The sequence below is a fragment of the Coregonus lavaretus genome, assembly GCF_964263955.1.
Source record: "Coregonus lavaretus genome assembly, chromosome: 13".
In the NCBI taxonomy this organism is placed as follows: domain Eukaryota; kingdom Metazoa; phylum Chordata; class Actinopteri; order Salmoniformes; family Salmonidae; genus Coregonus; species Coregonus lavaretus.
In genome coordinates, this window is record NC_140000.1 from 1777561 (window position 1) to 1791379 (window position 13819).

The 13819-nt window shown below is 44.3% G+C and overlaps 1 long non-coding RNA gene and 1 pseudogene across 2 annotated transcripts; both read right to left on the reverse strand.

Annotated features, from left to right (window-relative positions):
- Positions 1–1112: 1112 nt before the first annotated feature.
- LOC311140187 (uridine phosphorylase 1-like) lies at positions 1113–6554 on the reverse strand (annotated as a pseudogene). The gene is made up of 5 exons (XR_014615480.1): positions 5417–6554; positions 3494–3608; positions 2933–3142; positions 2470–2616; positions 1113–2038 (listed from the first exon to the last, which is right to left on the reverse strand). The product of XR_014615480.1 is annotated as a uridine phosphorylase 1-like (transcript).
- A 2686-nt stretch (positions 6555–9240) lies between these two features.
- Positions 9241–12877, reverse strand: LOC311140192. Its single transcript, XR_014614123.1, has 2 exons — positions 12550–12877; positions 9241–10064 (listed from the first exon to the last, which is right to left on the reverse strand). It is a non-coding gene; the product is annotated as an uncharacterized lncRNA (long non-coding RNA).
- Between the last annotated feature and the right edge of the window lie 942 nt (positions 12878–13819).

Here is a 13819-nt window from a genome sequence, read left to right on the forward strand (position 1 = left end):
ATTGGTTTATTTGGTATAAAATAGAGGTAGTGTCAAGCAAGAGGTGTGTTTGGTGTTTGTTATGATTACTATTCTAACTTGGTAACACTGAGCTACAATCCAGAGAACATTGATACGATAGATAGATATTGTATTCTATATGGTCAATGATTGCGATTGAGAATCATTGCGATTGCGAATGATTGCGAAGTCCATAGTGAAAGCAGCCAGGTTATATGGAATAGTGCCCTCTAAGCTCATCACTAAGCTAAGGATCCTGGGACTAAACACCTCCTTCTGCAACTGGATCCTGGACTTCCTGACGGGCCGCCCCCAGGTGGTAAGGGTAGGTAACAACACATCTGCCACACTGATCCTCAACACGGGGGCCCCTCAGGGGTGCGTGCTCAGTCCCCTCCTGTACTCTCTGTTCACCCATGACTGCATGGCCAGGCACGACTCCAACACCATCATTAAGTTTGCCGACGACACAACAGTGGTAGGCCTGATCACCGACAACGATGAGACAGCCTATAGGGAGGAGGTCAGAGACCTGGCCGTGTGGTGCCAGGACAACAACCTCTCCCTCAACGTGACCAAGACAAAGGAGATGATTGTGGACTACAGGAAAAAAAAGAGGACTGAGCACGCCCACATTCTCATCGACGGGGCTGTAGTGGAACAGGTTGAGAGCTTCAAGTTCCTTGGTGTCCACATCACCAACGAACTATCATGGTCCAAACACACCAAGAGTGTCGTGAAGAGGGCACGACAAAGCCTATTCCCCCTCAGGAGACTGAAAAGATTTGGCATGGGTCCTCAGATCCTCAAAAAATTCTACAGCTGCACCATCGAGAGCATCCTGACTGGTTGCATCACCGCCTGGTATGGCAACTGCTTGGCCTCCGACCGCAAGGCACTACAGAGGGTAGTGCGTACGGCCCAGTACATCACTGGGGCCAAGCTTCCTGCCATCCAGGACCTCTATACCAGGCGGTGTCAAAGGAAGGCCCTCAAAATTGTCAAAGACTCCAGCCACCCTAGTCATAGACTGTTCTCTCTGCTACCGCACGGCAAGCGGTACCGGAGTGCCAAGTCTAGGTCCAAAAGACTTCTCAACAGCTTCTACCCCCAAGCCATAAGACTCCTGAACAGCTAATCATGGCTACCCGGACTATTTGCACTGCCCCCCCCACCCCATCCTTCTTACGCTGCTGCTACTCTGTTAATTATTTATGCATAGTCACTTTAACTCTATCCACATGTACATATTACTTCAACTACCTCAACTAGCACATTGACTCTGCACCGGTACCCCCCTGTATATATAGCCTCCCTACTGTTATTTTATTTTACTTCTGCTCTTTTTTTTTTCTCAACACTTTTTTTGTTGTTGTTTTATTTTTACTTTTTTTGATAAAAATAAACGCACTGTTGGTTAAGGGCTGTAAGTAAGCATTTCACTGTAATGTCTACACCTGTTGTATTTGGCGCATGTGACCAATACAATTTGATTTGATTTGATTTGATTTGGAATGAGTATGAATCAGTGCTGCCCTAAATTACACTTACACTGAGCATAGAAAACATTAAGAACACCTCGTTCCATGACAGACTGACCAGGTGAATCCAGGTGAAAGCTACGATCCCTTATTGATGTCACTTGTTAAATCCACTTCAAATCAGTGTAGATGAGGGGGAGGAGACAGGTTAAAGAAGGATTTTTAAGCCTTGAGACAATTGAGACATGGATTGTGTATGTGTGTCATTCAGAGGGTGACTGGGCAAGACAAAAGATTGAAGTGCCTTTGAACGGGTTATGGTGTCCTTAATGTTTAGTATACTCTGTGCACAAGTGGCCTTTCATAAGTAACGTACCATCAGAATGCTAAAAAGCAAGAGCCTAGCTTTTGCTAGAGCCTGAGGCTTGGAGCATCTCCTTTGATCAGGTGGTCGACCAGTATCTGAGGACGTTGTTGGTAGCTGTGGAGAACTTGATGAGAGCTGATCAGCTGGTCCCCTTTCTGAGGGCCCAGTAGAGTCCCACACACCACGGCCGCTTCAGTGGAACACAGAGACAGAGGACAGAGGTTGATTATTTACTAGCCTGAGTGCCAGTCTGATTGTGCTACGGTATCATGCCAACTCCTTGTCACTCATTGTCATGTCAAACATGAGACAGGGAGTTGGCATGACAACACAAACAGATCAGGGACCAGCCTATTTATTTACCAGCAACGCTACTGAACTTTGATCCTACCAAAAGGTTCAACTTTAGGACCTTTAAGTTCATTAATATGATGTAAAATACATATATTTAATATACATCTATTCAAATACATATGCATATTTCTTTCATCTTTCATTAACAAAGTCAACGGGTTTTTTATTTTTAAAAGCTTTATGTCTGCGAATAACACTATTGGCGTGTAACTGCTAATGTGGCTTGTGCTATCATCATGGATAGATACAACTACACCAGCGGTGTACCTTTTAGACCGCTGAGTTTACACATGGCAGCAAACACGGAAGAGTCCATCTCGATGTTGCGAACCCCAGACTCATAGGCCTTGGTCAGGTAGTCCTGTTTATCCTTCTCTGTGTAGGAGCAGAAGGCCCCATCCAGACGCGCTTGTCCTGGACACACAAAACACCAGCTAGCTACCCACAGTAACTAGTAGGGCACAGCAATATAACCTGAGTGCCAGTCTGTGTGTGCCATCATGCCAACTCACTCATTGTCATGCCAACTCACTCATTGTCATGCCAACTCACTCATTGTCATGCCAACTCACTCATTGTCATGCCTAACATGTTTGGCTTTACAATGACAGCAATGGAGTTGACAGGAGCAAAAACAGGTCAGGTACCATGCTAACACAGCAACACATTTGAAAAAGACAGAATCGCAGACAACAAGCAAAATACTGAAGTAGCGTATAACAACCGACACCTTCATAGAAATCGATGGTGCACATGGTGTTTCCTACCACCGTCTCAAATTGACCCAGGTCCTTGCTGCACTGCAGCAGCTCTTCAGCCAGCCCTTGGTCCAGGTCCGTGCTGCGCACCACAGTATTCCCCAGGATGACCTGCTCCAACCTGGGCAGGAAGGTGGCGTCTACTGACTGCTTGGTGACAACAACCGTGCCAGGCTCAAGGCCTGGAGAGAGAAAGTGGATCAGTGGATGTACAATGTGTAGCAAATATGGCTTGTTTTAGGCCTGTGTCCCAAATGACACCCTATTCCATATAAAGTGCACTACTTTGGGCCCTGGTCAAAAGTAGTACACTATATAGGGAATAGGGTGCCATTTGGGATGCAAGTTTAGCTTAATTAAAGGATATTAATTGATTGATTGATTTAAACACCACATATTAGTGTTATTACTCGTTTGACTACAGTGGGATTCAGGTGTGCTGTGTTTAATCATAAAGGAATTAAATCATATCCAAAGCACTTGAGAAGTACAACCTGACAGAAAACGTCTAAATAAACTCTATATAGGCCTACCTAATCCACCGGAGGTCCCAATGCGTACGACGGTAACATCAGTGCAGCGAGCATGGTAGAGGAGCTTGATGAGCTCGTGTAACATGATGGCGATGGAGGGGATACCCATGCCATGCTGTAAAAGAGAGAGAGAGACAGAGACACGTGATGTCATAGATGTATCACATTACACAACCACTGTCTTACGTCAGATAGCGTGACCGCCTTGTCTGCATGGCAACGCGGTTGCGTTAGAATGACGCCATCTGAAGGAAGACAATGATTAGGCCACTCAACTCAGTCTGTCTGGCAGAACAAGCTGCCACACCAACGTGTCCATTTATTTTACAATTATACAATATTTTACAATATTCTATTCCTTTATATTACCTTTCATTCCCAGGGCATCGATTACAATTCCACTGCTCTCTCTGTGGTCCAGTCCCAGTCCTAGTGATTCTAACTCTATGGTGACATCCCTGCTCTCTCTGTGGTCCAGTCCCAGTCCTAGTGATTCTAACTCTATGGTGACATCCCTGCTCTCTCTGTGGTCCAGTCCTAGTGATTCTAACTCTATGGTGACATCCCTGCTCTCTCTGTGGTCCAGTCCTAGTGATTCTAACTCTATGGTGACATTCCTACTCTCTCTGTGGTCCAGTCCCAGTCCTAGTGATTCTAACTCTATGGTGACATCCCTACTCTCTCTGTGGTCCAGTCCTAGTGATTCTAACTCTATGGTGACATCCCTGCTCTCTCTGTGGTCCAGTCCCAGTCCTAGTGATTCTAACTCTATGGTGACATCCCTGCTCTCTCTGTGGTCCAGTCCTAGTGATTCTAACTCTGTGGTGACATCCCTGCTCTCTCTGTGGTCCAGTCCCAGTCCTAGTGATTCTAACTCTATGGTGACATCCCTGCTCTCTCTGTGGTCCAGTCCTAGTGATTCTAACTCTATGGTGACATCCCTGCTCTCTCTGTGGTCCAGTCCTAGTGATTCTAACTCTATGGTGACATCCCTACTCTCTCTGTGGTCCAGTCCCAGTCCTAGTGATTCTAACTCTATGGTGACATCCCTACTCTCTCTGTGGTCCAGTCCTAGTGATTCTAACTCTATGGTGACATCCCTGCTCTCTCTGTGGTCCAGTCCCAGTCCTAGTGATTCTAACTCTATGGTGACATCCCTGCTCTCTCTGTGGTCCAGTCCCAGTCCTAGTGATTCTAACTTTATGGTGACATCCCTGCTCTCTCTGTGGTCCAGTCCCAGTCCTAGTGATTCTAACTCATTGGTGACATCCCTGCTCTCTCTGTGGTCCAGTCCCACTCCTAATGATTCTAACTCTATGGTGACATCCCTGCTCTCTCTGTGGTCCAGTCCCAGTCCTAGTGATTCTAACTCTATGGTGACATCCCTGCTCTCTCTGTGGTCCAGTCCCAGTCCTAGTGATTCTAACTCTATGGTGACATCCCTGCTCTCTCTTTGGTCCAGTCCCAGTCATAATGATTCTAACTCTATGGTGACATCCCTGCTCTCTCTGTGGTCCAGTCCCAGTCCTAGTGATTCTAACTCTATGGTGACATCCCTGGTCTCTCTGTGGTCCAGTCCCAGTCCTAGTGATTCTAACTCTGTGGTGACATCCCTGGTCTCTCTGTGGTCCAGTCCCAGTCCTATTGATTCTAACTCTATGGTGACATCCCTGGTCTCTCTGTGGTCCAGTCCCAGTCCTAGTGATTCTAACTCTGTGGTGACATCCCTGGTCTCTCTGTGGTCCAGTCCCAGTCCTATTGATTCTAACTCTATGGTGACATCCCTGGTCTCTCTGTGGTCCAGTCCCAGGAGGCCCAGGTGCTGAGGGCCCTGGCAGAGAAGAGGGAGCACGAGAGGGACGTGCTGCTCAAGGCCATGGAAGAGAACAGCAACTTCAGCAAGATGGCAGAGGAGAAGCTCACCATGAAGATGGAGCAGATCAAGGAGAACCGGGAGGCCCACCTGGCAGCCATGATGGAACACCTGCAGGAGAAGGTGAGAGAAGACTGACCAGTAGTACTGTAGTAGTAGTACTGTAGTAGTAGTAGTAGTAGTAGTACTGGAGTAGTAATAGTAGTACTGGAGTAGTAATGTAAGATGGATCATATCAAGGAGAACCGCCAGGCGCACCTGGCAGCCATGATGGAACGCCTGCAGGAGAAGGTGAGAGGAGGAGTACTGTAGTAGTAGTACTGTAGTTGTAGTAATGGAGTAGTAGTAGTAGTAGTAGTAGTAGTAGTAATGGAGTAGTAGTAGTAGTAGTAGTACTGTAGTAGTAGTAGTAGTAGTAGTAGTACTGGAGTAGTAGTAGTAGTAGTAGTAGTAATGGAGTAGTAGTAGTAGTAGTAGTACTGTAGTTGTAGTAATGGAGTAGTAGTAGTAGTAGTAGTAGTAGTAGTAGTAATGGAGTAGTAGTAGTAGTAGTAGTACTGTAGTAGTAGTAGTAGTAGTAGTAGTACTGGAGTAGTAGTAGTAGTAGTAGTAGTAATGGAGTAGTAGTAGTAGTAGTAATGGAGTAGTAGTAGTAGTAGTACTGGAGTAGTAGTAGTAGTAGTAGTAGTAATGGAGTAGTAGTAGTAGTAGTACTGGAGTAGTAGTAGTAGTAGTAGTATTAATGGAGTAGTAGTAGTAGTAGTAATGGAGTAGTAGTAGTAGTAGTAGTAGTAGTAGTAGTAGTAGTAGTAGTAGTAATGGAGTAGTAGTAGTAGTAGTAGTAATGGAGTAGTAGTAGTAGTAGTAGTAGTAGTAGTAGTAGTAGTAGTAGTAGTAGTAGTAGTAGTAGTAGTAGTAATGGAGTAGTAGTAGTAGTAGTAGTAGTAGTAGTAGTAGTAGTAGTAGTACTGTAGTAGTAGTAATGGAGTAGTAGTAGTAGTAGTAGTAGTAGTAGTAGTAGTAGTAGTAGTAATTTGATCATATTACTCCAGTGCTAGCTTCCCTACACTGTCTTCCTGTTAAGGCAAGGGCTGATTTCAAGGTTTTACTGTTAACCTATAAAGCGTTACATGGGCTTGCTCCTACCTATCTTTCCGAGTTGGTCCTGCCGTACATACCAATACGTACGCTACGGTCACAAGACGCAGGCCTCCTAATTGTCCCTAGAATTTCTAAGCAAACAGCGGGAGGCAGGGCTTTCTCCTATAGATCTCCATTTTTATGGAACAGTCTGCCTACCCATGTGAGAGACGCAGACTCGGTCTCAACCTTTAAGTCTTTACTGAAGACTTATCTCTTCAGTAGGTCATATGATTGAGTGTAGTCTGGCCCAGGAGTGTGAAGGTGAACGGAAAGGCTGGAGCAACGAACAGCCCTTGCTGTCTCTGCCGGGCCGGTTCCCCTCTCCACTGGGGTTCTCTGCCTCTAACCCTGTTGCAGGGGCTGAGTCACTGGCTTGCTGGTGCTCTTTCATGCCGTCCCTGGGAGGGGTGCGTCACTTGAGTGGGTTGAGTTACTGACGTGATCTTCCTGTCTGGGTTGGCGCCCCCCCCTTGGTTTGTGCTGTGGTGGAGACCTCTGTGGGCTATACTCGGCCTTGTCTCAGGATTGTAAGTTGGTGGTTGGGGATATCCCTCTAGTGGTGCGGGGGCTGTGCCTTGGCGGAGTGGGTGGGGTTATATCCTTCCTGTTTGGCCCTGTCCGGGGGTTTCTTCGGATGGGGCCACAGTGTCTCCGGACCGCTCCTGTCTCAGCCTCCAGTATTTATGCTGCAGTAGTTTATGTGTCGGGGGGCTGGGGTTAGTTGGTTATACCTGGAGTACTTCTCCTGTCTTATCCAGTGTCCTGTGTGAATTTAAGTATGCTCTCTCTAATTCTCTCGTTCTCTCTTTCTCTCTGAGAACCTGAGCCCTAGGACCATACGTCAGGACTACCGGGCATGATGACACCTTGCTGTCCCCAGTCCGCCTGGCCTTGCTGCTATTCCAGTTTCAACTGTTCTGCCTGCGGCTACGAAACCCCTACCTGTCCCAGACCTGCTGTTTTCAACTCTTTAATGATCGGCTATGAAAAGCCAACTGAGAGACCTGAGCCCTAGGACCATACGTCGGGACTACCGGCCGTGGTGACTCCTTGCTGTCCCCAGTCCGCCTGGCCTTGCTGCTATTCCAGTTTCAACTGTTCTGCCTGCGGTTATGGAACCCCTACCTGTCCCAGACCTGCTGTTTTCAACTCTTAATGATCGGCTATGAAAAGCCAACTGAGATTTATTCCTGATTATTATTTGACCATGCTTGTCACTTATGAACATTTTTGAACATCTTGGCATGGTTCTGTTATAATCTCCACCCGGCACAGCCAGAAGAGGACTGGCCACCCCTCATAGCCTGGTTCCTCTCTAGGTTTCTTCCTAGGTTTTCGCCTTTCTAGGGAGTTTTTCCTAGCCACCGTGCTTCTACACCTGCATTACTAGCTGTTTGGGGTTTTAGGCTGGGTTTCTGTACAGCACTTCGAGATATTAGCTGATGTAAGAAGGGCTATATAAAATAAAATTGATTGATTGAGTAGTAGTAGTAGTAGTAGTAGTAGTAGTAGTAGTACTGTAGTAGTAGTAATGGAGTAGTAGCAGTAGTAGTAGTAGTAGTAGTAGTAGTATTAGTAGTAGTAGTAGTAGTAATAATGGAGTAGTAGGGTAGTAATGGAGTAGTAGTAGTAGTAGTAGTAGTAGAGCACGGCGCTTATAACCTCAGAGTAGTGGGTTCGAACCCCGGGACCACCCATACACAAAAAAAATGTATGCGCGCATGACTGTAAGTCGCTTTGGATAAAAGCGTCTGCTAAATGGCATATTATTTTATATTATTAGTAGTAGTTGTAGTAGTAGTAGTAGTAGTAGTAGTAGTAGTACTACTAGTAGTAGTAGTACTAGTAGTAGTAGTACTGTAGTAGTAGTAATGGAGTAGTAGTAGTAGTAGTAGTAGTAGTAGTAGTAGTAGTAGTAGTACTACTAGTAGTAGTACTAGTAGTAGTAGTACTGTAGTAGTAGTAATGGAATAGTAGTAGTAGTAGTAGTAGTAGTAGTAGTTGTAGTAGTAGTAGTAGTAATGGAGTAGTAGTAATAGTAGTAGTAATAGTAGTAGTAGTAGTAGTAGTAGTAGTACTGTAGTAGTAGTAGTAGTAGTAGTAGTAGTAGTAGTAGTAGTAGTAGTAGTACTGTAGTAGTAGTACAGTAGTAATAGTAGTAGTAGTAGTAGTAGTAGTAGTAGTAAGGTAGTAATGGAGTAGTAATGTAAGATGGATCAAGGAGAACCGCCAGGCCCATCTGGCAGCCATGATGCAACACCTGCAGGAGAAGGTGTGATCTAGAATTAGAATGATTAAACTACAAAATAAATAGTCTTAATTCTAAGAGACCACTAGGGGTGCATCACGACTGTATATCGTTTAGCTATAACTTCCTGTCCAGTGTTGATATTAGCTTCCTACTCTCTATCTGCGGTGTCTGTCTGTGTCCTGTGTTTCAGGAAAGACACGCAGCCGTGGTGCGCAGGAACAAAGAGCTGAGAGAAGAGCTGACAGCGTGAGCCCCACCTCTCCCCAACATCCACTAACCACATCCCTCCATCCAGCCTCACACCTGGTCACTCCACAGCAGACACCAAGCCCTGGAGACCTGGAGGGTGGAGGACCTCACTACCAACACACTACACCACCCACCCAACCCCTCCATACACACACACCCTCTATCAGTATTAACGGTGGACATGAAAAAGGATCACACTCTTTTGGAAAATCAATAACATGAAAACATGGGTATTATTTTGTAAATACTTTCTTTAATTGATCTGTCTATCTCTCGCTCTGTCTCTCGTGTGTGTGTCCTTGTGTGTGTGTGTGTGTGTGTGTGTGTGTGTGTATGTAGAGCAATACTAGCAGAGTGGAGTTTGGTCCCACATCAAGGCTGGCATCAGTGACTGTTTACAGGCTTGCTGGGTTAGGTACTGTAACCCTGGGTTACAGTAGAATACATGGTGGGCACCAAACCAATCAGGGAGGAGGAGGAAAGAGAACTACTCATTAACCCTACCACCACAGTGAAAACATATTTGACAATTTCTGAATAATAGCCCCCAGTATCTTCTCAGCTGCCTTTTTAATATGATCTTCTAAGAGTGCCGTTGTGTCGGGACAGAGATCTTTCTGTGGATCCATGAACGTCGCTGGTGGCAGACTGAGACAATCCACCTGTTTCTTAAAGAAGTCCAGTTCAGCATCAGTGAGCTCCCTTCTCCTACTGTAGAGCTTTAGAGAGGTATTCCCATCCTCAGCCCATCTCTCCAGGGTCAGGAGGCAGTCTGGGCACGTTGTCAGGAGGACCTCAGAAACAGGGAAGGGGATCACTGAAGTCCATGTGTTGTTGTCATGCAGAGTAAAGTTAGAGTTGATCCTGAAGCATTCGATTCCTGAAGCACTCTGATGTGGATTACTGAAGCCATAGAACTGGGCGATATCAAGAGTGTTGTTCTGGGTACCGACCGGCACAGAGATCTCTATCCAGGTGCTGCGTGATAAATCCTGCCATGGGTGTTTGTTGCTGTGAATTAAACTCTCAGCGATAGACATCCACTTCCCCAGAGTCTGCAAGATGGAAAGGCAGATAGACAGAATGACTAGACTAGCCGACACAACCGACCATGTCTCCCTAACCATGGGTGGACAGACAGACAGACCAGCCAGCTGGACAGACAGACAGATGGACGGATGGACAACGAACAAGTTTGATGAAGACCACATCCAAATCAAATCAAATCAAATGTATTGGTTGCGTACACATATTTAGCAGATGTTATCGCAGGTTCAGCGAAATGCTTATTTTTCTAGGTCCAACAGTGCAATATACCTAACAATACAAAACAATTCACACAAATCCCCAAATATAAAAGAAAGAAATGAAGAAATATCAGATATATATATACAGTTGAAGTCAGAAGTTTACATACACATTAGCCAAATACATTTAAACTCAGTTTTTCACAATTCCTGACATTTAATCCTTGTAAAATTCCCTGTCTTAGGTCAGTTAGGATCACCACTTTATTTTAAGAATGTGAAATGTCAGAATAATATTAGAGAGAATGATTTCTTTCAGCTTTTATTTCTTTCATCACATTCCCAGTGGGTCAGAAGTTTACATACACTCAATTAGTATTTGGTAGCATTGCCATTCAATTGTTTAACTTGGGTCAAATGTTTCGGGTAGCCTTCTACAAGCATCCCACAATAAGTGGGGTGAATTTTGGCCCATTCCTCCTGACAGAGCTGGTGTAACTGAGTCAGGTTTGTAGGCCTCCTTGCTCGCACATGCTTTTTCAGTTCTGCCCACTCTTTTTCTATAGGATTGAGGTCAGGGCTTTGTGATGGCCACTCCAATACCTTGACTTTGTTGTCCTTAAGCCATTTTGCTACAACTTTGGAAGTATGCTTGGGGTCATTGTCCATTTGGAAGACCCATTTGCGACCAAGCTTTAACTTCCTGACTGATGTCTTGAGATGTTGCTTCAATATATCCACATAATTTTCCTTCCTCATGATGCCATCTATTTTGTGAAGTGCACCAGACCCTCCTGCAGCAAAGCACCCCCACAGCATGATGCTGCCACCCCCGTGCTTCATGGTTGGGATGGTGTTCTTCGGCTTGCAAGCGTCCCCCTTTTTCCTCCAAACATAATGATGGTCATTATGGCCAAACAGTTCTATTTTTGTTTCATCAGACCAGAGGACATTTCTCCAAAAAGTACGATCTTTGTCTCCATGTGCAGTTGCAAACCGTAGTCTGGCTTTTTTATGGCGGTTTTGGAGCAGTGGCTTCTTCCTTGCTGAGCGGCCTTTCAGGTTATGTCGATATAGGACTCGTTTTACTGTGGCTATAGATACTTTTGTACCTGTTTCCTCCAGCATCTTCACAAGGTCCTTTGCTGTTGTTCTGGGACTGATTTGCACTTTTCGCACCAAAGTACGTTCATCTCTAGGAGACAGAACGCATCTCCTTCCTGAGCGGTATGACGGCTGCGTGGTCCCATGGTGTTTATACTTGCGTACTATTGTTTGTACAGATGAACGTGGTACCTTCAGGCATTTGGAAATTGCTCCCAAGGATAAACCAGACTTGTGGAGGTCTACAATATTTTTTGGGAGGTCTTGGCTGATTTCTTTTGATTTTCCCATGATGTCAAGGAAAGAGGCACTGAGTTTGAAGGTAGGCCTTGAAATACATCCACAGGTAAACCTCCAATTGACTCAAATGATGTCAATTAGCCTATCAGAATCTTTTAAAGCCATGACATCATCTTCTGGAATTTTCCAAGCTGTTTAAAGGCACAGTCAACTTAGTGTATGTAAACTTCTGACCCACTGAAATTGCGATACAGTGAATTATAAGTGAAATAATATGTCTGTAAACAATTGTTGGAAAAATTACTTTTGTCATGCACAAAGTAGATGTCCTAACCGACTTGCCAAAACTATAGTTTGTTAACAAGAAATGTATGGAGTGGTTGAAAAATGAGTTTTAATGACTCCAACCTAAGTGTATATAAACTTCAACTGTATATGTATATATATGTTTGCTTATAATCATAATATGATTAGCCTGCTTAATTGCTTACACATAACTTAAAACGGTCTGAAGTAAAGATCTACACGTTTTTTCCGTTTATATATGTATCAGATCAGATGTCAGGAATTCTAGGCCACAGAAACAAACAATCCAATCTTGAACTTGCTAAACGGCTTAATTTCTCTCTCTCTACCTTAAGTAACAGATGCCTCACTGTCCTCATTGTTCAGTTGAAAGTTATATCAGGTTCATATCAACGTCTGTAATGATTCATGTATACAGAATTCAGAATGACTATATAATGTTGAGACTCGGCAGAATGATTTGCCTTTGTGCCTTTTTGAGCCATGCCTTTTTATCCAGGCTCTATCATCATGCTAATGGACTTGGCATTATTAGCCTCTGGTGCTATTAGCCTTTGCATTTTCACAAGACCACTAAAAGTCAACTTGCTACTGCCAAATTACCGCTTACTTAGACTGACAGAGACGGACAGATAGATAGTACCTGATTGACACCGCTCAGCTCCAGTGGTCTCAGGAGATCCTCACAGGTTAAAGGGGCCGCCTGGGAGCCACTCACTGAGAGAAGGCCCAGGACAACAGCGACACACACCGCCAGCATCATATCTCAATATGTCTCCCTCACTATAATGTATCTCCCTGTGTCTCTGTACAGTAAGTCTGTCTCACTATGCCTGTTGATGTTTCAATGATGCCAAGGATAGTTCCAGTCTTTTATATGATCTAATGTTTACTCTCCTGTGCCTTTCATGGTACAACAGATCAGATTTCAGGGACATTGGCTGTTTGTACTGTCTGGCAGAGGAGGCTGGTATGAGGAGTTATAGGAGGACAGGCTCATTGTAATGGCTGGAATGGATTCATTGGAATTTATCAAACACATCAAGCATATGGAAACCGTGTTTGACTCCGTTCCATTGATACCATACCAGCCATTACAATGAGGCCGTCCTCCTATAGCTCCTCCCACTAGCCCCCTCTGCTGTCTGGGTTCCCAGTTCCACCACTGTTGCTAAATCTAAACAAGACAAAGTCCCATTCCTGATCTGTTGTGGACAGACTACGTAACATAAATTATTATCTGACCGTAAAATAAATTGAGAATCTGACGTGATTATGCAAGATTTTAAATCAGGGTTTCCGAGATGAACCCAATCCTACACGGTAAACATATAGCGCTGTTGTTTCCAGCAGGTGGCAGTAAAATACGTCTTTGGCTTTACTCAAGTAGTATTTTACTGGGTAACTTCAACTTTTACTTGAGTCATTTTCTATTAAGGTATCTTTACTTTTACTCAAGTATGACAATTGGGTACTAAAAGTATTTGGTTTTAAATATACTTAAGTATCAACGGTAAATGGAATTGCTCAAATGTCTTTTCAAATTCCTTATATTAAGCAAACCAGACGGCACAATTTTATTTTATTTTAATTTACAGATAGCCAGGGTCCCACTCCAACACTCAGACAAACCTTCTGTGTTTCGTGAGTGGGCAAGATCAGAGGCAGTACAGATGACCAGGGATGTTCTCTTGATTATTGTGGGAATTGGACCATTTTCATTTCCTGCAAGACCCTCAAAATGTAACGAGTACTTTTGGATGTCAGGGAAAATGTATGGAGTAAAAAGTACATTATTTTCTTTAGGAATGTAGTGAAGTAAAAGTAAAAGTTGTCAAAAATATAAATAGTGAAGTAATGTACAGATACTCCAAAAGAATACTTAAGTAGTACTTTAAAGTACACAACTGCCA